General features: G+C 33.9%; 1 long non-coding RNA gene across 1 annotated transcript in view; it reads right to left on the bottom strand.

Moving 5' to 3' along the window:
- LOC110179730 (uncharacterized) overlaps positions 1-22,804 on the bottom strand; it is an 81,217-nt gene that overhangs the window by 49,992 nt on the left and 8,421 nt on the right. Inside the window, exon 3 of the long non-coding RNA XR_015272233.1 lies at positions 5,568-5,671. This is a non-coding gene — a long non-coding RNA (uncharacterized LOC110179730). The remainder of the gene's footprint in view (positions 1-5,567; positions 5,672-22,804) is intronic.

Raw genomic sequence — 22,804 nt, 5'->3', positions numbered from 1 at the left:
TCATACTCAAAGAAGCAAACCTAAAAAGGCTAAATAACCCATATTTAATTTATATAAGCTTAGTCGTTTCCGGGAAACTGATCTTAATTAAAATGTTTGTTACTTTGTTTTGACAATTTTAATAATGTAACCCCTTATTATATCTTTTAAATTTTTTAATCAAAATGCTGAATTAATAGATTTTATTTTCTCCAGTGTTGGAGAAATTTGTTCCCTAAAAGAATTATATCAAGAGCGTCTTAACACTCGACTGCAGACGAAGGCATGGGATTGGAACTACTAAGAAAGCCTCGACTGGAAATAACCCAGTACTCAAAGTTGTGTAACTTAAATTAGTTAATTTTATTAATAATAAATAAATATTTTTATTGAATTATTTAAGCATTAAATTGCCTATTAATATTAATTAAAATATATTTTATTAAGATCTAATTATTCCCCTGAATGATAATACCCCTTGAATCTAGGGTATATTATAAAAGCCACAAGGACGCGATGGACCTTCAGCTTGTTCTTATGCGTCTTCTTCTTGCCTGTTATCGATAGTCATTGTCTGTCACACACACACACACACACACACACACACACACACACACACACACACACACACACACACACACACACACACACACACACACACACACACACACACACACACACACACACATTCACACACACATTCACACTACTACACTACACACACACTCGAGTCCCCAAGTTCCTTATTGATGGCGAATATTACGCCAACTAAGCAAATTAAATTGTTTACATTGACAAAGGCCAAAAGGAGAGGGCCAGGACAAATGGTGTGGCAGGACGACAACAAGGACGAGAAGGAGGAGAAGGAGCAGGAGGAGCTGCACGAATTATGGGCTGCAGCCGGGCGTGGCTCATGACGCATAACAACAACAACAACAACAACGAACAGAGAACCAGCCAAGGTAGCCAGTCAGACAACAATGACCAACATTCAGTAGCCCCCATTTTCCGCATGGAAAAGGATGAGGATGAGGATGAGGTCCTGGTGCTCCCTCTAGCACACTTTTCTCCTTCGCAAAAGACAAAATAGATGCACACAACTTTTCCTACACGTTTTCAACGGGCGGAGGAGTGGGGCAGCGAAGGGCGAAATACAACGGCCAGGACCAAGGACCCAAGGAATTCTCCAGGCAACCACTCGCCAGGATGGAATTATGCACAGTGGCCACTGCCTAAGGGGGGCGGGGAAAAGGGGTTGCCTACCCTAGGTTTTTCCACGGTTCAGTGATTTCCGCAAAATTAAATTTACACACTAACAAGGGAAAGGCCTTCAACAAAACTATTAAAATAAATAAAATCATCATAAAAGAGCTAACTCTTTGTTTAATAATTTTTCAAGCACACAAAGAGGTAAAATTTGTAGTTTTAAAAATTAATTTCATTGACTAAAATGCCATGTTTAAATTTACTTATATTCTTATACAAGTTTAGTTTGATTTTACTTGTTTCAAAAATATTTAAAGGCTTCAAAAACAAAGAACAGGCAACCTGTTGTCCTTTCCCAACTAATTTCCACTGTACAAATCCCGCCTGAAAGAGAGCTGCAAATGTTTTATTGCCTGCCAAAAACATAGAGAACCCAGACCTGGGAGAGACGCAGGACCCAGGCAGGACGAAGGACTCAGGACGAAATGATAGGCTTCGTTTTAATCGAGTTGATTATAAGTAGAGTGACAAGTTTCAACAGCATTAAAAACTGAGGCCCCAGGCCCGGCCATGTGTAGTGTCTGGGAAAATGTTTATTTTTGTGTGCGGAAAACGGGTTACAGGATACAGGGATATAGTATCCTTATACACACACACACACACACACCGGCTTATGGCGATTTGCGGTTGAGCAAAATGAAACCTTCTACATTTCAGCAGCAACAAATCAACACTAACACACAAAAATTCAATAAGGATAGTTGCTCTTTGGATTTCTATAACAAAACTGAACCCAAGAACGGCTTCTTCATTTTTTTATTTCTCCACACTTTCTTACTTTCTCTCCTCCGCTTTTCCTCTGGTTTTTCCGCCATAAAAGGCCGGGCGTAATATGATAATCAAACTGAGTGCCAAAAACAGGACCTTGTCCAGGGGCGGGGTTCATGGGAACCTGAGCCCTTGGCAACCGCAGCCTTCTCAATGAGTTTTTGGCCATTTAAAACAATTTTATTTGATTTTGGGCAGAACAAGGAGACCCGACCAAAAAAAGAAAAAAAACAAACAAACGAATGCAAAAAGTGCTGCCATAAATGACTCTATTAAATGACGATTAGACCAGGGTCGACGCAGGAATACACTTTAAAAAACAGTCAATTCAATTATATAAATTAAACCTAGTTGGAATTATTTAAAGGGATTTAATCTTAAACTCCAATATATTTAAAGATCTTATCTTTATATTTAAGAACTCAACAAGTGTCTACTTTTGATCCAACCTCTCTCCTAGAGTAATATTTAACATATACCCTTTTAAACGTAAAACAACAAACTGAGCTTTTTGGGTTTCTGTTTGTTTTTAATAAAAATCTGTTTATTATTTTGCACAATTCCATTGAAAACTTGGCCCCTCTGCAATTGCAAACTTTTGCAGCCTTCGGGAAACATTTTGAAACTGTTGTTGGCCTCGAGTGTGCCTGCCGGTGGTGCTCCACCCATTTGCTCGATTTGATTAATAACCTCGATATTATCCTGGCACTATATATATATTATAACATATGCCAGCGTCTAGAATATTATATATATTTACGTTCGAGGGACACAGTCTCCTTTGATTAGGCGGGGAATTTCCTAGGCAGCTATGATAAATATATATATAGAAATTCTATATTGACATTGATAATTGGTTTGAAGGATTCTCAGAAAAGGGGATAAGTAATTATGAAAGCGATTGTCCCTAGTTAATAATATATATATTCCCTAGAATTCCCTCATATATTGAGACTAATAATAATGCCATTTTTTTGTGTAAGATAATTAATGATGAACCATTAGACGGCCACGTTTCTGTTGACTTGTAAAAGGTTGATCCTTGTTGGCTGTGTTGCCACACCAAGTATCCTTTTTTTTTTTGGCCAGCTGATAAGCAAAAGCCTTGAATTTATTTACGCGCCAAACTGGAAATGCCGGCCATCACAAGGCGCACACACAATGGAAAGAAAAGCGGAAAAGCGCAAGTACATATGCGAGAGCGAGCCTGGCAAATGTCAGAATTTAACTAGCGGGGGCGGAAAATTTTTCGTTTTTTTTTTTACTTTAATTACTTTCAGTGGCACACGGAAACGCACTCGAAAAAAAATTAACGAAAACGTAGATAGCATACAGAGCAGATTATCAAGGAGCAGATTATGGAAACACAATGATTTGCTGCAGCTTTTGTGTGCGAGGAAACGAACGGATAAGATGGATAAAACGGCTAAAAAGCACTCAAGTCGCCCGTCGCGGACACTGTTTTTCGCATGTCAACACGCGCCAAAATGTTGCTAGCGACTGAGCTGTGGCAAGCACTACTCGGATTTTCAATTTCCCAGCATTTCCCACACTGTCCCGTCCCGCCCCGCCCCGCCCCACCGAGGGTTCATTGAGGAAATCGCCAGTCAGCTGGGGCGGAGCAAAACAAAATCAGATGTCCATATTCGCCCCAAAAATCCTGCACGAAGCTACACAGCTGATGCTGTGCGAGAACTTTTGAGTCCTTTGCAGGAGCTTTTCTTTTGGGATAGAAGGACGCATGCGCAGCATCTGCAAAAGCTTTCGACTCTCTCACCTGTTGCTTGCTGTGGCAGTTGTTCAGACTAAAGGATACCTTAGCAAGCCCAGTCAAAAGTGTTGCCTACTTATCAGGGCAAGGCAGAGTTATGAATACTTCACTTTGTGAACCTTGTGTTGCTATTGCTATGTATTTATATTTATAAATTTATGTAAATATAGTAAATATATAGTTAAAATAATATAATAAAAAACTATATAGTTAAATAAATACAGACCCTTTTGCAGTTTTTCATTGTATTAATTGAAAAGTAGCATACTCCCTTTTTACTTCCTCAGCTTTAATGAATATTTTGCAGACAAACTTTTTCAGAAAAAGCTTACCCTCACCTTACCCAGTCAACATAGATTTGGACAAAAGAATCTCTGAAACTCGAGTAAATTTTGAAAATTTCCGAATATGTAATATTATATTTACAAATTATAATTGTTATAATTCCATTAAAATCATTACGAATTTATCTATTTTGGTCAAAGAAAAAGAATATATATATAGAGTATTAATTAATATTTTATAACAACATATATTTGAACAAATTTCAAAAAAATTATTACTATAAATTATATTTTACGAAATATATCTAACGTTTGGAAACCGTAAGGTCTTCGTATCTATGTAATCTAAAGACATGAAGTCCTTATTTTTATATGCTAATTTTTTTTTTTGGAAAAATCAACGTTTTTGAAATATCATAACTAAGCCAAACATTGATTAATTTTAATTCGGAAAGCATTTCTGTGCTAGTTTTTATCCGGTTAAAAAAATCTGCATACTCAATAATAAATTTTAAAATTTGTCATTTTTGGTCAATTTTTAAAAATTTTCTTCCTTTCCTTTTTTTCAAAAACTGGGAAATTTCTGAAGAAAAAAATTTTCAACCGGAGATGGCTTTAAAGATTCGCCTGTTAATGCTGATCAAGAATATATATAATTTATAGGGTCGGAAACGATTCTTTCACTTAGTTTCAAGCTCCTAACTAAATTTTAGAACCATTCTTTGAGTCCATATTTATCTATATTTGTAGATTATTTCACTTAGTTTCAAGCTACCGAATGAAACTATAATACCTTGCAATAGTATAATAAACTACAAACAAGTGCGTAGAATATTGTTTTGAAACATAATGGTTTAAGTATTTAATATATTCCCCGAGAAGGCTATATAAATTCATATGTTAATATATATTTGATTATTTCACTTAGTTTCAAGCTTCCGAATGAAACTATAATACCTTGCAATAGTATAATAAACTACAAACAAGTGCGTAGAATTTTGTTTTAAAACATAATGGTTTACGTATTTAATATATTCCCCGAGAAGGCTATATAAATTCATATCTTAATATATATATTTGAAAAAGCACAGGCAGAAAACCTTTCCAAGAATAAATACACATCATAAAATTGGTGCACAGACCATTTATGGTGTAATCTAATCAAGAGATATGCCCCAATTCCAGGATATGGTAAATTGAATAATGACCACAGCGTATGCACAGCAAACAGCAAAACACAAATTGAATTATCCGCCAGACATGGACCATGTCTGCGTCCTACTATTTACCAAAATTAATTAGGTTTGCAACCATGTCCAGGAAAGTCACCCAAAGCAACCCAAAGTCAGAGCAATCTAATTTGAGGGCCCAAACTTTGAACTGTAATTAATATGCCTGGGACTGGACAAGTCCAAAGAGATGACAACCTATACCGGAGGACACCTGAGGACCACTGAGGACACCGAATGGCTGGGGACATGTGTTAAGTGAGCACTCACCTCGATGGTGATGTGATGGCCGCGGGAGCGGAAATTGTCATCGTTGCTCCTTAGATTCTTCGAGTCGATTTGCACATTCGTCTGCATCTTTGAGAGTCCGGGACCTGGAACGACAGCCGGAGATAGATAAACATTTATGGAATGCCTTTCGGTCATATATAGACTTACACATTCATATATGAAATATGCCCAGGACCTGCTCCTGGCATTTCCCACAAGAAAAAATAAAACAGGAAAAAAAACACTCGTCGTAAACTGCACTCGATTGGGTGAGGAAAAGCCTTCGACTTTCACTTCGACTTCGACTTCTACTTCTACTTCCACTTCGACCCAATGATGCGTGCTCCCGATAAAGATGCCAAAAAAAAGAGCCCATGAAATGGCCCTATAAACATGCCAGTCATAAAGAGCCTACGAACTTGGGGAAATTCTGCCAAAAAGGCCGACCATATAGGCAAACGGCATCCATTTATTAAAAAAGCTACGATTTAGGATCAAAGTGTATGCCATTAGCAGAATGCGATTACAATATACACTATACACATAATAAATAAATGTTGTAGCTGTGTTTTTTCAAACTATTATCATTTGTTTAAATTAGAAGCATTTCTTAAATTGTATTAACTTATTAAACAACTTATTCTGTATAAAAGAAATATATTTAAAGAAAAATAACTATCGACTGGGAATACAATACTACAACTTAATGAAAGAAAAAATAATATAAAAGGTGGCAATGGGAAAACACACTAGCTTTGAGCACCAATAAACAATGACTTGCAACTTTTGTAACACAACACATGCCTGAGACTTGGCTAGCAGCAGTCACTTCGTTCCGGGGATGTTTGAACCAGTTGGGAATCATATGCTCGGACGTGCGAGATTTGTTTTGGAACAATGAGCAAGCTATTTCAATGAAACTATGGAGTTATTCTTCTATATAATTTCACTACTATATAAATCGGAGCATGGCGAATCGGTGGACTATATTTATACATATAAATAGCTTACATAGGAACAATCGGACGATTTCTAGAAGAATGACCAGTAATTAACTCTGAACTAAGAGAAGTAATTAACTATGACCATTAATTAACTATGAGCATTAAGTAACTATGAACAGTAATTAACTCTTAACAGTAAGTATCTCTGAACACTAAGTAACTCTGATAAGTAAGTATCAATGAACATTAAGTAACTATGATCAGTTACTAACTTTGAACACTAGTAAACAATGACTTGCAACTTTTGAAACACAACACATATCTGAGGCGTGGCCGGTAGCAGTCACTTCGTTCCGGGGATGTTTGAACCAGTTGGAAATCATATGCTCGGACGTGCGAGATTTGTTTTGGAATAAATTTAAGAACATTTAAATGAAACTATGGAGTTATTCACCTATATAATGTTACTAGTATATAAATCGGAGCATGACGAATCGGTGGACTATATATATACATATAGATAGCCAACATAGGAACGATCAGACGATTTCTAGAAGTATGACCAGTAATTAACTCTGAACACTAAGTAACTATGATCAGTAATTAACTCTGAACATTAATTAACTATGATCAGTAATTAACTCTAAACCAGTAAGTAAATATGATCAGAAATTAACTCTAAACCAGTAAGTAAATATGATCAGCAATTAACTATGACCAGTAAGTAACTATGATCACTAAGTATCAATGAGCATTAAGTAACTCTCAGCAGTAAGTATCTACGAATAGGAATAATGTATGATCAGTTTCTAACTTTGAACACTTGTAAACAATGACTTGCAACTTTTGAAACACAACACATATCTGAGACGTGGCCGGTAGCAGTCGCTTCATTCCGGGGATGTTAGAACCAGTTGGGAATCATATGCTCGGACGTGCAAGATTTGTTTTGGAACAATGAGCAAGCTATTTCAATGAAACTATGGAGTTATTCTTCTATATAATTTCACTACTATATAAATCGGAGCATGGCGAATCGGTGGACTATATTTATACATATAAATAGCTTACATAGGAACAATCGGACGATTTCTAGAAGAATGACCAGTAATTAACTCTGAACTAAGAGAAGTAATTAACTATGACCATTAATTAACTATGAGCATTAAGTAACTATGAACAGTAAGTATCTCTGAACAGTAATTATCTCTGAACACTATGTAACTATGATCAGTAAGTATCAATGAACATTAAGTAACTATGATCAGTTACTAACTTTGAACACTAGTAAACAATGACTTGCAACTTTTGAAACACAACACATATCTGAGACGTGGCCGGTAGCAGTCACTTCGTTCCGGGGATGTTTGAACCAGTTGGGAATCATATGCTCGGACGTGCGAGATTTGTTTTGGAATAAATTTAAGAACATTTAAATGAAACTATGGAGATATTCTTCTATATAATATTACTAGTATATAAATTGGTCCATGGCGAATCAGTGGACTATATATATACATATATATAGCCAACATAGGAACGATCAGACGATTTCTAGAAGTATGACCAGTAATTAACTCTGAACACTAAGTAACTATGATCAGCAATTAACTCTAAACCAGTAAGTAAATATGATCAGCAATTAACTATGACCAGTAAGTAACTATGATCACTAAGTAACTAAGATAAGTAATTAACTATGACCACTAATTAACTATGAGCATTAAGTATCTATGATCAGTAATTAACTCTTAACAGTAAGTATCTCTGAACACTAAGTAACTCTGATAAGTAAGTATCAATGAACATTAAGTAACTATGATCAGTTACTAACTTTGAACACTAATAAACAATGACTTGCAACTTTTGAAACACAACACATATCTGAGACGTGGCCGGTAGCAGTCGCTTCATTCCGGGGATGTTAGAACCAGTTGAGAATCATATGTACAGATGTGTGAGATTTGTTTTAGAACAAATTTAGGCCATTTCAATGAAACTATGGAGTTATTCGTCTATATAATTTTACTACTATATAAGTCGGAGCATGGCGAATCGGTGGAATATATATATACATACATATATATATAGCTGCCATAAATATATGACAATTTTCCCAACAGATCTAAGTTTAAAAGTCGTAATTTGGCAATTTTTGAAAATTTTAACTATGTACATAAACCCTTTCCTTTTTTTTCAAAAATGGGATATTTCTGAAAAAATGTGTTTTCTGCCGAAGAAAGCTAGAAAGATTCGCCTGTTGATGCTGATCAAGAATATATATGATTTATAGAGTCGGAAATGACTCCTTCACAGTGTTACAAGCTTCTGACGAAAACGATAATACCCTGCAAGGGCGTAAAAATAAATAAAGAAGTGCCATAAAAATTCATAAAAGAATATGCCAGAGAATTATGTGAGCAATTTTCATCAGACCCAGTTTATAAGGCAAGAAGTCAGTTCTGCATTCGCGCCCATTCTAATGAATGTCCTTTGGTATGCCGCAAGCAGTGGCAAGGATATGGGGGTGGCAAAGCCATCAGCAACCTGCCTGGGATTTGCTTTTCCTTTCTTTACTTTTTTTTTTTTTTGGCGCTGTCACTGTCAACGTGCTTCATTCACTTTCCGTGCTTGTACTGGTTTTTGGGGTTTTATTTTTTATTTTTTTATTTATTTATATATAACATATACTTTTGTACATATATATTTTTTTTTTGTGTCTTTGGTATATCGAAAAAACCGCATTGTCTGTGTTAATCGGCAACCAACAAGTGCAGACATGGCAAATCCATTGCCAGCCGAATTTCGAATTTAATTTGCACCTTTTTATTTATGCAGCAGCCAAGTGAGCGGAGCGCGGGACTTCGAATGGCATCCTAGTTGTCTGGAGTCCTTTTGCCCGAGTCACCTCCATCTCACCCCCCAAATCCCTGCGCATTTTCCGCCTCAATTTAGTTGCCCCACCGCTCTGGGCAAAGCAGCTTGGGTGTCGGAAAATTCACAGGAAAACTGCGAAAATATTTTAAGGCGAGTAGTTCCTTTTGCAAAGGCCAAAAAAAAAAAAAGAAGGACAAGGCGAATGGTGCACTTCTTGCTTGGTAAAGTAGTGGTAAAGGGAACTTGCTCCTGCTGCTGGTTTTGAATTTAAATTACAGAAGAGAAACTCTAATTTGCTTACAACTTTGAATTATTTAATTCTTTTTGAAGATAGGCAATGTCTTGCAGCTACTTGTAGAAGAAAGTCTGCCATGCAACCATTAACTACTTAATATTTTCTTGTATTGTAATTTGAAATTAAATATGATTTAGAAACATTACATTACATATTAAAAGAAATGTATTTACTATTGCCATAAATATAATCCTTTTTTGATGGCAACACTTTTTAGTAAACTAAGAATTTTATGAAGAAACGGACTATATAAATGACTTCCGGCAATCAAAAATTTCCTCCCCCATCGATATTTATCGATAAAATTTTGGGAGGATATCCGTATCCAATTTCGATATATCCTGGGGCCAAACAAATCAAGTGTGACCGTGCTGTCAATAAATAAAACACAACACGGCCACACAATCAGCCACAAAAGCAAAATGCATTTGCATATGCATGGAGAGCATTTCCCACATTTTGTCTGCACACACTTTTCCCACAGTTTTCCACTGCACTATTTTCAGTATTTTCTTTTGGGCGCATTTTCACGGCCCTTTGGGCTCGAAGCGTGGGTTGGTTGCTTTTTGCTGTTGGCCAATCAAGTTGCAATTGTTGCTGCTGTCAAACAACAGAAAAATTCGTTGCATATTTGAGGCCCTTCTGCACTTTTCCGGCCACCGGCGGCGAAATGTATTTTTGCATAAGTGAGGCTGAGTCTGAATTCTGTGAGAATCCTCTGGAGATCCTTTTAAAGGGGGGGCTATTTTTTTGCGATATATATGTCCTTTGACTGAGGATGATTTCTATTGGGGCTTCTGTTTGCGTCTCTGATTTCGGCAGTCAAATGGTTTAACCGAAAATCGTAAGCCAAAATGTGTCTTTGCCATTTTAGGCATAAATAGTTTCTGCACTGCGAGAAAGTATTGATAATATTTTCAAAAATATTACATTTCTGCTAGGAACATTCTTCCTTTCCTTTGTATATAGTTTTCGTATGCAAAAGTTTCCATGAAATAGATAGAAAACCCTATATTATATAGCAAGGATTGATGTTGTAAGCATATTTTCTTGCTCTGCCTTTGAATGTCTCCCCCTTGTGGCTGATGTCCTTTGAGGTGCCTGCTGTTGTCATTGTGGGCCAAGTGTCTATTATTCGCAGCATTTGCATTGGTATAAGTGTGCGTGTCCCGAATGCGTATGGCTCCATTCGGCATTTTGCTTAGTGTGTCTCCCTTTGGGGCAATGTCGAGGGGGAGTCCTTGGGGAAGACCTGGGTACCGAGGACTTGGGAACTGCGAACTGCGAACGAAGGATTCTGGGAAATGGGCTATGGAATATCTGTGAGTGGCATCGGGAATTTCGATGGCAGAAAATCAGGATTCGCTCACGCAGTTTCCACATTCGCGCCTAATTCGATCACCGTTTCAGCCATCATTCACTATGGCATCCTCTTTTCGGCTTTGGCTTATAGTTTTCCACTTTTCCACTTTTGGGGCTTTCATCATTTCCGTTTCAAGCTGTGTTTCAGATTTTCTGTGTGCTTGAATGTTGATTGCAAGGAATTTTCATATATATAAAATATATGTACCCTTAGATTTTGGTTTTTATATACCAAAATTGAGATATTTACAGGATTTTTGCAAGACTTTGTTAAAAGATTTAAAAGATTTCGTTTATCAAATGACAAATCTAAAAATATCTTGTTCTATAATTATTTATTTTTTGTTCTCTTTGTTTCATACTTTTAATATATCAATTATTTCATCTTAAGAAAAAGTAATAAAACTAACTTTGGGAAGCCGAAAATTCTACACCCTTGCAGTTTATATTTAAAATATAGGATCGAATTGGAAATCGTTCAAAACTAAGCTTACAATTTTCGCACTCTTTAAATCAATTTTTATTGCTAGTTTTATTTGAATATTTTTTTTTGACATATCAAAATTTAAAATACTCATAACTTGGAGAAAAATTAATTAAATTCGAATCGGAAAGTTGTTTTGCTTTAGTTTTCAAAAGTTTAATAAAACTGCATACCTAAATTGAAACTTTAAGATGTTACAATTTTTGTCAATTTTTTAAGGTGTTAACAATGAAAAAAAAGCTTTAAAAATTGAAAAAAAAAAAATTTAAAAATTTTGTCCCTTGTCGGAAATGCTTCCTTCACTAAGTTTTAAGCTTCTGACTGAAATTATAATACCCTGCGAGGGATAATCTATCATGTTTTTACTTATTTACTTGTTTATTTCACAGTCAACTTTTTTGGCACTTTTCCCAAAGGTTTTTAAGCTTTTAATAGCTTCTCATAGAACTCAAGTCTCAAGTCAATCACTTGGCAAATTCACAGTGACTGCGGGTGAACCGTAACGGTTTCCTCACCTTTCCTCGCTTGTGGTATTTCCGGGTATTCCCCGCCTTAATATGGATGAGTGTGCGTGTGTGTGAGTGTGTGTTGGGGGTGGGGCTGTTATCCTGCGTGTGTCTTCATAATGATTGTCTAGATAATAAACAGCCACAAATATTTCAGACGCACACGCTGAGATACGCAGATACTCAGATACTCAGATACTTAGATACCGAGATACTCAGATACAGATACGAGCAAGGATACGGATAGTATCCTTGGAGGCGTATCTCTCTAGGTCTCATAAGCATATGATGGCCATCAGAATGGTAATGGGAACAAGGGGGAACGAAGCTTGGAGTTGTCATTGTCATTGTGGCGCAAAATGACTTTTGTATTTCATTATTTATATTTATTTATTGTGAATACTGAAGTCTGAGTTGTTCCGGATTCTGGCTGTTTTCCAGAGGAAATACTTAAAAAAAAAAATAGGGAAAAGGTAAACGCATCCTGCGGCAACTACAAACTGCTGCTAGCTGCCAAGAAGCAAGGATTCAGACACCGACAATTAGGAATGGAGTGGAGCTGAGAAGACAATCCAATTTCATTCACAGCTGCACTGCGAGAAAACTGCAGGCATAAATATATAACAACAAATCAATATATTATATATCCTTTGGAGGGTTAAGAGAATTTTTCTAGAATTTTATTTCTTGCAGTTTAGTGCACTTCCCTTGCGAATGAATTGTCTGGAAATGATTGACAAATGAAGCCAGGACCATGAGTTGGCGTGAAGCTATTAAACAATGACTGGGCAAAGCAGAGAGGAGAGAGTCCATTGGGAATCCTTTAATTCAGCAGAAAGGACTCTCTCTCTCTCTCTTGAAACAAATCCAAGTTAATCAGATTTTATAAATTGAGAGGCAGTCTTCATCAGATAATTGTTATTAATTCTAACTTAAAGCAGCAACTGTAAGTTTACTAAAATTTAAAATTGAACTTAAAGCTGCTGTAGTTTCTGGTTTATAATTTGCACCTGGCAGCAGCCTCCTTTCCCCTTATTTCACGGCGCCTTTATAAGAGGGGGGAGTGCCTCGGCCCCCATTGATATTTTTCCAACCACTTTGCAGTCTTGGCTGCCTTCGCTGGGGGAGTTTTCTTTTCAATTTTCCCTCGGCAAACATCATCAACAATGTGCGAAACAAAAAATTAATTGAAATAGCAGAGGCTGAGAGACAACTTACTGGCTTCCCCCTTTTTTTTTTTTTTGCAAAAGCCAAGAGGGTAAAAAAGGCACATAATAATAATCATAAATATTATTAAACAAAAAAGAAAAGAAGAGAAAGGAAACACTATCGAACATAAGCTGAATTTATAAGAGAGATGGTAAGCTTAATAAAAAATTAAATACAAGCTTAAATTGAAGTTCAATATATTCACATAAAATTAATAAACACAGGGTAAAAATATTTTAGCTAATAATAAAAGTTATTAGAAGCTATCCCCTTTCTTTGTTAATTTTGTATGACATAAAACATATGTTTTCCCTTTGAACTTTCCTTATTCTTTTCTTTTTTTTTTATTAAGACAAGTTTACCAACTCAATTTGTTTTAGAGTATATTTAAAACTTGGTTCCCTTCAAGTCCAAGTGATATCCCGTGAATATAATGACTACATTTTCATAATTGTTGCCATAATTAAGTTCGCTTCAAGAACTTTTCAACTGGCCACCACTTTTTGAGATTTGTTTTTCACTTTTCTGTGGCCTATTATCCTTACTTTTTGACCCTTTGCTGGCGGAAGCCAAAAAGTGTTAATCAAAGGCGGAAGTTGATGGCAAACAAAAAATATATAAACTTTTCCATCATCAGGTGCAACCAATAATTGCGTTATTTCAGCCCTTTTTTATTGCTTTTCTTTTTTTTGGGAGAGAGAAACTTTTGCAACTTGTGTCCTTTTTTTCCGGCATCTAGTTCAAAGGGTACATGGGAAAAAAAGTGCGTGGCTCATGGAATTGCTTGACATTCGGTAGGAATAAAAAGTTTTTCCCCCCTATTTTAATGGAATTGCCAAAAGGCAAGAGAGAGAGAGTTACCATAAGGATATATATGTAGATGTCAGGGTCGCCTGATGACATCCCATATCGCTCCACCTTCGACACACGTGGGTAAGTTAATTTCCATTGGCCTGTGTCAACTCTCGCATATCTCGGCATCCTTCTCCTCCTCCTCCTCCTCGAAGGATGTTTGCTCATTTTTGGGTCCTGCAACTTGTCGCGCCGCGAAATGTAAACTCCATATACATACATATATGTTATATATATATATTCGTGACCTCGTCCTTGGGTGCAAAACTCCCTCCTCAGCAAACAAAGTAACATCTGCACCGCAGCTACCATCTTCAGATACAAACTTGGAATGTATCTTTGTAGCTTTGCATCTGTGCAGTAATTATTCATGGTCAGAAGAGGAATATGAGTTGGAATGCATACCAAAAAAAAAAAGGTCAAAGGGAAATAAAACTGAACGTTTAAGTTTGAACTTTCATGTACTTTCTATAATTGATATTGTCTTGTGTCTTAGTCGGAAATTAAATCATTAAATGAGAATGATGTTACGATGTTTTAAATATTAAATAAAGGTTTATGGTATTTCTTAAGAATTTCTGATATTTATTCCCTTAAAAAACGACGTTTAGATGTTTTAATTAATTATTATATGCAAGTTTATTGTTTCTCTAAGGAATTTCTGATATTTATCCCATCAACAACCAAATAAAATTGCATAGAAACTAAGCTAATATACTCTGAAATGCATTTCTTACTACAAATTTGACTATGAAAATAGTACTTCTAAAGGGAAAGTTATAAATATTAAACTAAAAAAACTGGCAACTGTTAGAATTATGAATATAAACCTCACTGGCAATTTTAGATGCTGAATGTCAGTGGCCAGAAAAGCGTATCTCAAAAACAAACAGCAAAAAAAAATCCTAGTTAAGGGAAAGTGTTTTCCATCCAACGAGAGGAAAAGCGCGCTGAGGCAATCGCCAAAATGTCAACAATGGCGCCCAATTGCTACGAACTTTTCCCGCTTTTCCCGCTTTTCACTCCTTTTTCCACACCCTCCCCCTCCCACAAACCAATCTTCGCTTCGAACTCAGACTGAAATGAAAATTGGGATGCAAAAGTGACCTAATTTTTTGGAAGGAAGTAACAGCCAGGACATGTCATTTCAACAATAAAACTTGGCAATTACTAAGAGAAAATTAAGCAAGGAAACTGCACATTATAACCTATCATATATAATTTAAATTAAGGTTAAGCCTGATTAAAAATATATATTTTTAAACATTTAAAGCCTGCCGTCACAATATATTTTTGGCTTTTGTTTAAAGCCTTTCCCATTGGCTCGTTGTTATCCTTTATCCTTGATCCTTTCAAGCGCATGAATAAAAAGTTTGTTTCATTGTTTTGTTTTTGTGCTGTGCCAGTTGCATTAAACGCTCTGTGGTGTGTGCGGTGTGTGTGTGGTGTGCGGTGTGTGTGGGTGGTTCTGCCCCATTGTGTTGTGGTGCCCCAAAAAATTGGATGCCATTGTTGGGCAATTGCATAATTGAGTGGCCAAAAACTATCAATTTCGCCGCCAGTCAAGTCAATTAAATACAAATGCTATATTTTTTGGCTGCTTTTTGGCCGGATGCTCGTCATAAACTAAACTAAACTATATATGTTTTTATACTCTTTTCCAGGGTATTATAGTTTTAGTGAGAAGCTTGAAACCAAGTGAAGGAATTATTTCCGACCCCATAAACCATATATATTCTTGATCAGCATGAAAAGCCGAGTTTATCAAGCCATTTCCGACAAAAAAACATTTTTTTCTGAAATTTCCCATTTTTCGGAAAAAAGGAAAGGGGTTACATCATGAAAATTCGCAAAAATCGGCCAAAAATTCACAATTTAAATGAAGTATGCAGTTTTGTTAACCTGCTAAAAATTAACATACGACTGCTTTCCGAATTGAAATTAATGCGTTTTTGGTTTAGTTATGAGATTTGTCGAAAAATATAAAATATAAAATTTATAATATAAAAATATAGTTAATATTGATTAAAAAATGGTAATGGGCCTTCAGTCAGAAGCTTAAAAGAAGGTGAAGGAGTCATTTCCGACCCTATAAATTATATTTATTCTTGATCAGCATCAACAGGAGAATCGATCTAGCTATATTCGGAAAAAATGTAATTTTTTCAAAATTTTGAAAATTTTATAAGGGGTTACATTGTAAAAATGTTCAAAAATTGATAAAAATTTGAATATTATAAAATTTTGTATGGAGTATGCAGATTTGTTAACCTAATGAAAACTAACATAAAGCCGTTTTCCGATTTAAAATTAAAGAGTTTTTGGCCTAGTTATGATTATTTAAAATCTTTGATTTATAGAAAAAATTGTCATATAAAAATATTATTAATTATCGAATCAAAGAATGCATATATTTTAAGCCTAATTATAATCGATTTCCGATTTTCCTATAATTCAAATGCAAACTGTAGAGTATATATATTTCGGCTTTCCAAAGTTATTTTCCTATTTTGTTATTTATGTATTTTTGATGAGAGAAATTTGAACAACGAAAATCTAAACTGTTCCGGCCACAAGGGAAAATTTTGAAATAAAAAAGGAAAAATTATATAGGTAGTACTAATACAATCAATTTGTATTTATTATGATATAAGTATTATTTATAAATAAATGATTTAAATATATACCATTTGGAGTTAAAACAAGTTTGCCCTTTCTTATGTTTTAAACTGCAATTATTTCTTATTAAGTCCCCTTTAAATCCCTTTTAATTCTCAATAAAAACAAGTGCCTCAATCTATCACAAATTGTTGTAATTATCTGACTTCAACTTTCGTCGCAGTTTATTCCGTCCATTAATTAATCGGAAGTGCCAAATCAATTAAGCTCAGCCGGTTAAGCCCAATGGCTTTGGTAAACATTTTTGGCATCGATACCAGACTTACCCATTTATGGGGGAAAAACTCGCAGAGCATATTTAACATAAATAATGTGGCATAAAAGCTAAGCTCGAATTTACAGATAAACCATGATATATGTTTTCCACCAGCATCCAGACATATGCATATCTATGTACAGATGGTTTAAAGGGAGTGAAATATACAAATATCGCATGTCAGTGATAAATGTCAAAACATTCACTGTTTGCCGTTTGCTGAATAACAAATCAAACGTTTGACAGTTTTCACAGCAGCTACAAAGAACAAAAGATCGATCAATCTCAGGCAGGGGAAGTATAGGGTATACTCGACTTGGAATTAGGGATAATAAACATATTGATACATCAAAAATATAGGCGTTAAAATAGATCTAAATATATCAAATAAATCATTAAAGATTACATTTTAATGGACAAGTAATAGACATTGAATTTGGGATATCGAAAAAAAATAATATTTCAGATATAAAAAACTATTTAGCAAATATATCAACATATATATAAAATATATCAATAAACCCATGTTTAAAAATGCAGTAAAAAATAAAACAACCTAGTTATTATTTCAAGTAATTAAAATCCTTTTTAAACAACCCAACTTGTTTACAAGAAACTCCGTATAGCCACCTCTACAGGGTATCAAGCCTGCTGTTACCCCATAAAAAGTATCATTTATTAATTGCCGACTTCGAATAAATTTATAAAACGTACAGCTGTAAAAGTAACAAATTAAATATGTCACTCTGTGACGCAATTAATTAAATTATATTTATTTATGACTGAAACAGACAGGCCTGAATTTAATTTCATTTAATTTAATTAAGCACATTGCTGCATTAACACCGTCATTGTCCTTGGGGCCTGCCACTCAATTAGGGAAGTCATGTGTCCTGCATTGTCGCGGGAAAACGGACGCAGTTAAGCTGCTTAAGTTCATTAGGCCATAAAAATCGCACTCATTTTGGAGGCCTTGTAATTTTCCCCCCGGTGTCATGAAAGCAAAGTGTTTTCCTTCAGGTTCTCCTCCAGCTCCTTTGAAAGGAGTAACTTGTGAGGAGTTCCTGGCATAGGGAAATTTTTAGATGCTTGCGAAAGATATTTACTATCTGTCCTTAATGCCTTATTATCTCACAAATAAAGGAATATATTTGTGAGTTTAAAATTTGGGTTTACAATTTTTTAATTAGTTTTCAACAATTTTGTTTAAAAAATGCATCGATAAACGTGTTTCAATATGTAAATCACATTGAAATATTAATAGATAAATAAGTTAAAATGTATTTGAGTAAAAAGAAAGATATAAATATATCAAAGATATAAATATATATAAAAAAATATAAATATATATAGGTACAATTTCTACAGCTGGCAAACAAGGTTCCAAAATTGGGAAATATTAATACAATTTCTATTACTATCGATAGGAGAATTATTTATCTTTCCTTAAACTTGCAAAGAATCCTTTTAAGACTTAGATAAACCAAACATAAAATAATATAATTCTTATAAATAAATTATATACTTGCAAATCAGGTTTACTAGTCTTATAAACTGGATTTTGATTATATATCTAACTAATTTTACAATTATATCGATTAGTATCGATAGGATGAGTATCGATAGAAGAATTATTTATCTCTCCTTAAACTTGCAAAGAATCCTTTTAAGACTTAGATAAACCAAACATAAAATATTATAATACTGATATATAAATAATATACTTTAAAATCAAATTAACTAGTTTTATAAACTGAACTATGATTATATACCTAACTAATTTTACAAGCTATTCTTTAATTATAAATTATTTTTATTAGAATCGATAGGATAAGTATCGATAGGAGAATTATTTATCTCTCCTCTCAAAGAATCATTTAAAATCCAAGATAAAACAATCTTAAAGTAATATAATACTAATATATTAATAATATACTTTCAAATCAAACTATCTAGTCTTATAAACAGTACTTTAATTGTTAATCAAACTAATTTTACAAGCTGTTCTTTAATTATAAATAATATATACCACTCCCTTTATACATTACCCTTACTTTTCTTATTTATTTATCTATTTTTTCTGGTTGCTTTTCTCTATTTACCCGCTCTTTGCAATTAGTAGGGGCATTAATAAACAAATTCTTAGGGCTGTCCTTTTGCCTTTTGCCGGTGTTTTTTGTATTTTTTTTTTTTTTTGTTATAAATATATTTTATATATGTATATATATTTTTTTGCTTTAAAAAGGTGCTCGGTTCGTTGTTTTTTCTTAACGGTTTTCTAATGAGCTCAACTTATGACGCCTGAAGATAACCCTTGGAGAATCTGTCGCAAGTTCAGCATCTTCTCTCGCTCTCTCTCTACTTTGTGGGATTTTTCCCCAGACAGGATGCATAAATTCCAAGCAATTTAAGCTAAAACACACCCATACACTCGTACAGTGTAAGAAATTTATAGTCAAGTCTTGCTCAAAAAAGATTTCCCTATAAAAATTAATTCATAGAATTTAGTTAAGAAATTGAGTTACTCTTGAATCTCTTCTAGTATCTTTGGATAGTCTTAATAATCGGAAATGCAAATGTGACTTGCTGAATTTTTTTCCAGTGTATCAATGGAATGAATGTTGTGGGCAAAACAATGGGGCACTTTTCGCCCTAACTAAGTGCTCGACCCAGGCCCGTCTCCGCCAGCTCCTTCGCCATCCTGGGAAATGTTATTCTTTAGGCTGCGAGTGTGTGTGTGTGTGTGTGTGCGAGTGTGCCTGTCTATGTGTGTGTGTTAGAGGGAGAGAGGTGCGTAGTAGATAATTATGCCCAAGGATAAATATTCATGATATTGTTGTTTAGTGCTGCGACGTTGAAAGCCATGAGATGCAATCGTTTATCGTAGGAGCAACTTTAATGGCTAAGCTAAATAACATACTTGTAATGGAGAAATTTTTGGAAAAAAACCCTGAAGACAATACTAGATACTTGATTTATATATATTTTTTAATATACATAAATTAAGATAGTCAAGAAATCTTATGATTACCCATTTATTTTTCTGATTGACTGGTTTGTGGCTGAATAGCAAAATAGGAAAATAATTAACTAAGGAAAGCTAAAGTTTGAATACTCCTGAAGTTTGCACCTGAATACTAAGATCAAATTAGGAATCTTAAATAACTAAGCTAAAAATATTTGCATTAATTTTAATATATATTTTTATATGGCAATTTTTACAACAAATCAAATATTTAAAAATCTCATAACTCAGCCAAAAACGCATTAATTTCAAATCGGAAAGCTTTTCTATGCTAGTTTTTATCAGGTTAACAAATCTGCATACTCAATAAAAAAATGTTAAAATTTTACATTTTTTGCATTTTTTTTTTTTAATTGTAACTGTGGAAAAAATGAAATATTTTTGAAAAAAAAATTTTCGGCCGGAGATGGCTAAAAAGATTCGCCTGTAGATGCTGATCAAGAATATATATAATTTATAGGGTCGGAAATGACTCCTTCACCTTCTTTTAAGCTTCTGACTGAAGGTGCATTACCATTTTTTAACCGGTATTAACAATATTTTTATAGGAAATTTTTTGACAAATCAAAATTTAAAAATCTCATAGCTAAGCCAAAAAACGCATTAATTTCAATTCGGAAAGCAGTTAAATGTTAATTTTTAGCAGGTTAACAAAACTGCATACTCCATTTAAATTGTGAATTTTTGGCAGATTTTTGCGAATTTTCCTTTTTTCCGAAAAATGGGAAATTTCTGAAAAAAAATTGTTTTCTTCCGGAGACGGCTAAAAAGATTCGCCTGTTGATGCTGATCAAGAATATATACGATTTATAGGGTCGGAAATAATCCCTTCACTTAGTTTTAAGCTTCTGACTAAAGTTAGAATGTTCCGCAAAGGGTATTAAATTGCATTGAAAATAAAATGCAATGCAATGAAGCCACACAAAACACTCGCCACGAATCTCACTTAGAAAACGTCATTAGAGAAACGCCTCAAAGCTGATAAATTGAATTGTCTCCTCTCAAGCCATTATCCTTGCGCCGTCTCTGGTCCTCTCCTTCCACTCCTTCCACTCCTTGGTAGGGCCAGGACGAGGAGGAAAGTTTCAAAGCAAAACTTGGTCAATTAATTCAGTGCAAATAGAACAACAAGCAGGACAGAAACAACAAGTCCAGCGGAAAAGAGTGAATAAAGAAAAACAATTCAGCTGATGACCACTTGAAGGATACTTTTGTTTTGTTCCTGTTCGCATCCTGTTGCGCCACAAACAGATATGCCGACTTTGGGCTTTGGAAAGTATAAATTAATATTGATATGGTATTAAAACTATATTGAAATATTTAGTTACTTTAAACGTGATATGAAATCAAATGTAAAGAGGAAAATAAGGCAGAAGATAGGAAATTTATATAGAAAATAAAGGGTAATTTAGATAAAGTTACAAATAAAATAACGTATACGTAATAATAAGTTGAGAAAATAAAATCTTCAAATCTTATAAATATATATAATGTATACATAACATATACATTAACATACATTATACATTATAATTATACATTAACATATTTCATATGTAATATTTATTAATTTAAAGAAAACAAAACGTATACTTAATATGTTATAACGTATACGTAATAAAACATTAGAAGAAAATTACGTATACGCCATGGAAGCTAACTAGAAACAAAAAGTTATATGGACTAAAAAATTTTAATTGATTAACTCTGAATAAATACAAATTAGACTAAAAAAAATACAAATTAGCTCAAATAAAATAACATAAGCTTAATTAAAAGGTTACAAAGAAAATAACGTATACGCCATGTAAATTTTGAATTAATATAAAATCTTATTTGTAATCGTTAAAGGAAAATAACGTTTATTTAATACAAAATACTAAAAATAAAATATCTTTTAGTCAATAGAACGTTTGCCAAGAATATACGTTATATTGTGAATACATGATCTTATAAAATTACAAATAAAATAACGTATACGCCATGTAAATTTAGAATTTATTTAACATTTAATATGTATTCGTTAAAGGAAAAAAATATATATGTTATAGAAAATAAGTAAAAATAACACAACTTATAGTCAATAAATCGGTTACCCAAAAAATAACGTATACGTGATTTTTTTTAAATCACAAAGAAAATTACGTATACGCCATGGAGCCGCATTAAACATATGTATACATTTTTCGTTAAATATAATTTACTATAATTTATTTAATAAAATAATATATATATTTATAAAGTATATAGCTTAATTTCAAGTTAGTTTTCGCTGGGCATCACTAGCCTTGTCCTGCAAAGGATGGATACAAGTTTGTTGTCATTGTCGTCATTGCCTTGCGGTCTATCCATTAAATGTAATGTCCGAGTTTAACTTTTCACCCACACCAAAACGTGCTCGAAACGTGCCCGGAATTTCCAGTACAGAAAACACTAGGATTTGTCACATTTTATTATAGATTTTTTTGTCATATTTTCCAAGCTAACACATATGGCAAATGAGTTTTCAGGGGTTTTCTAATATTTCCTCAAAAGATTTATCAATTAAATAAATTACTAAAATTGCTTAAGCTCAACTAAATAAATATATTTGCTTTCTATATTTTAAAAGAAAAAGTGAAGCTGCATTTGATGCAATAATTAAACTGCATAAGCATTTTCTTGGCCATTTTGTTTTTTGTTGTCAACCGGATTTCCGGTTGTCTTCTGCAACTACCATTGTTATTTTAATGCCTTTATATCCTGGTC

This window comes from Drosophila serrata, unplaced genomic scaffold, assembly GCF_035046125.1.
Source record: "Drosophila serrata isolate PLE 108 unplaced genomic scaffold, ASM3504612v1 contig_276, whole genome shotgun sequence".
NCBI lineage: Eukaryota > Metazoa > Arthropoda > Insecta > Diptera > Drosophilidae > Drosophila > Drosophila serrata.
Note: the sequence above shows the minus strand (reverse complement) of the source record. Positions and strands in the feature narration are given on the sequence as shown.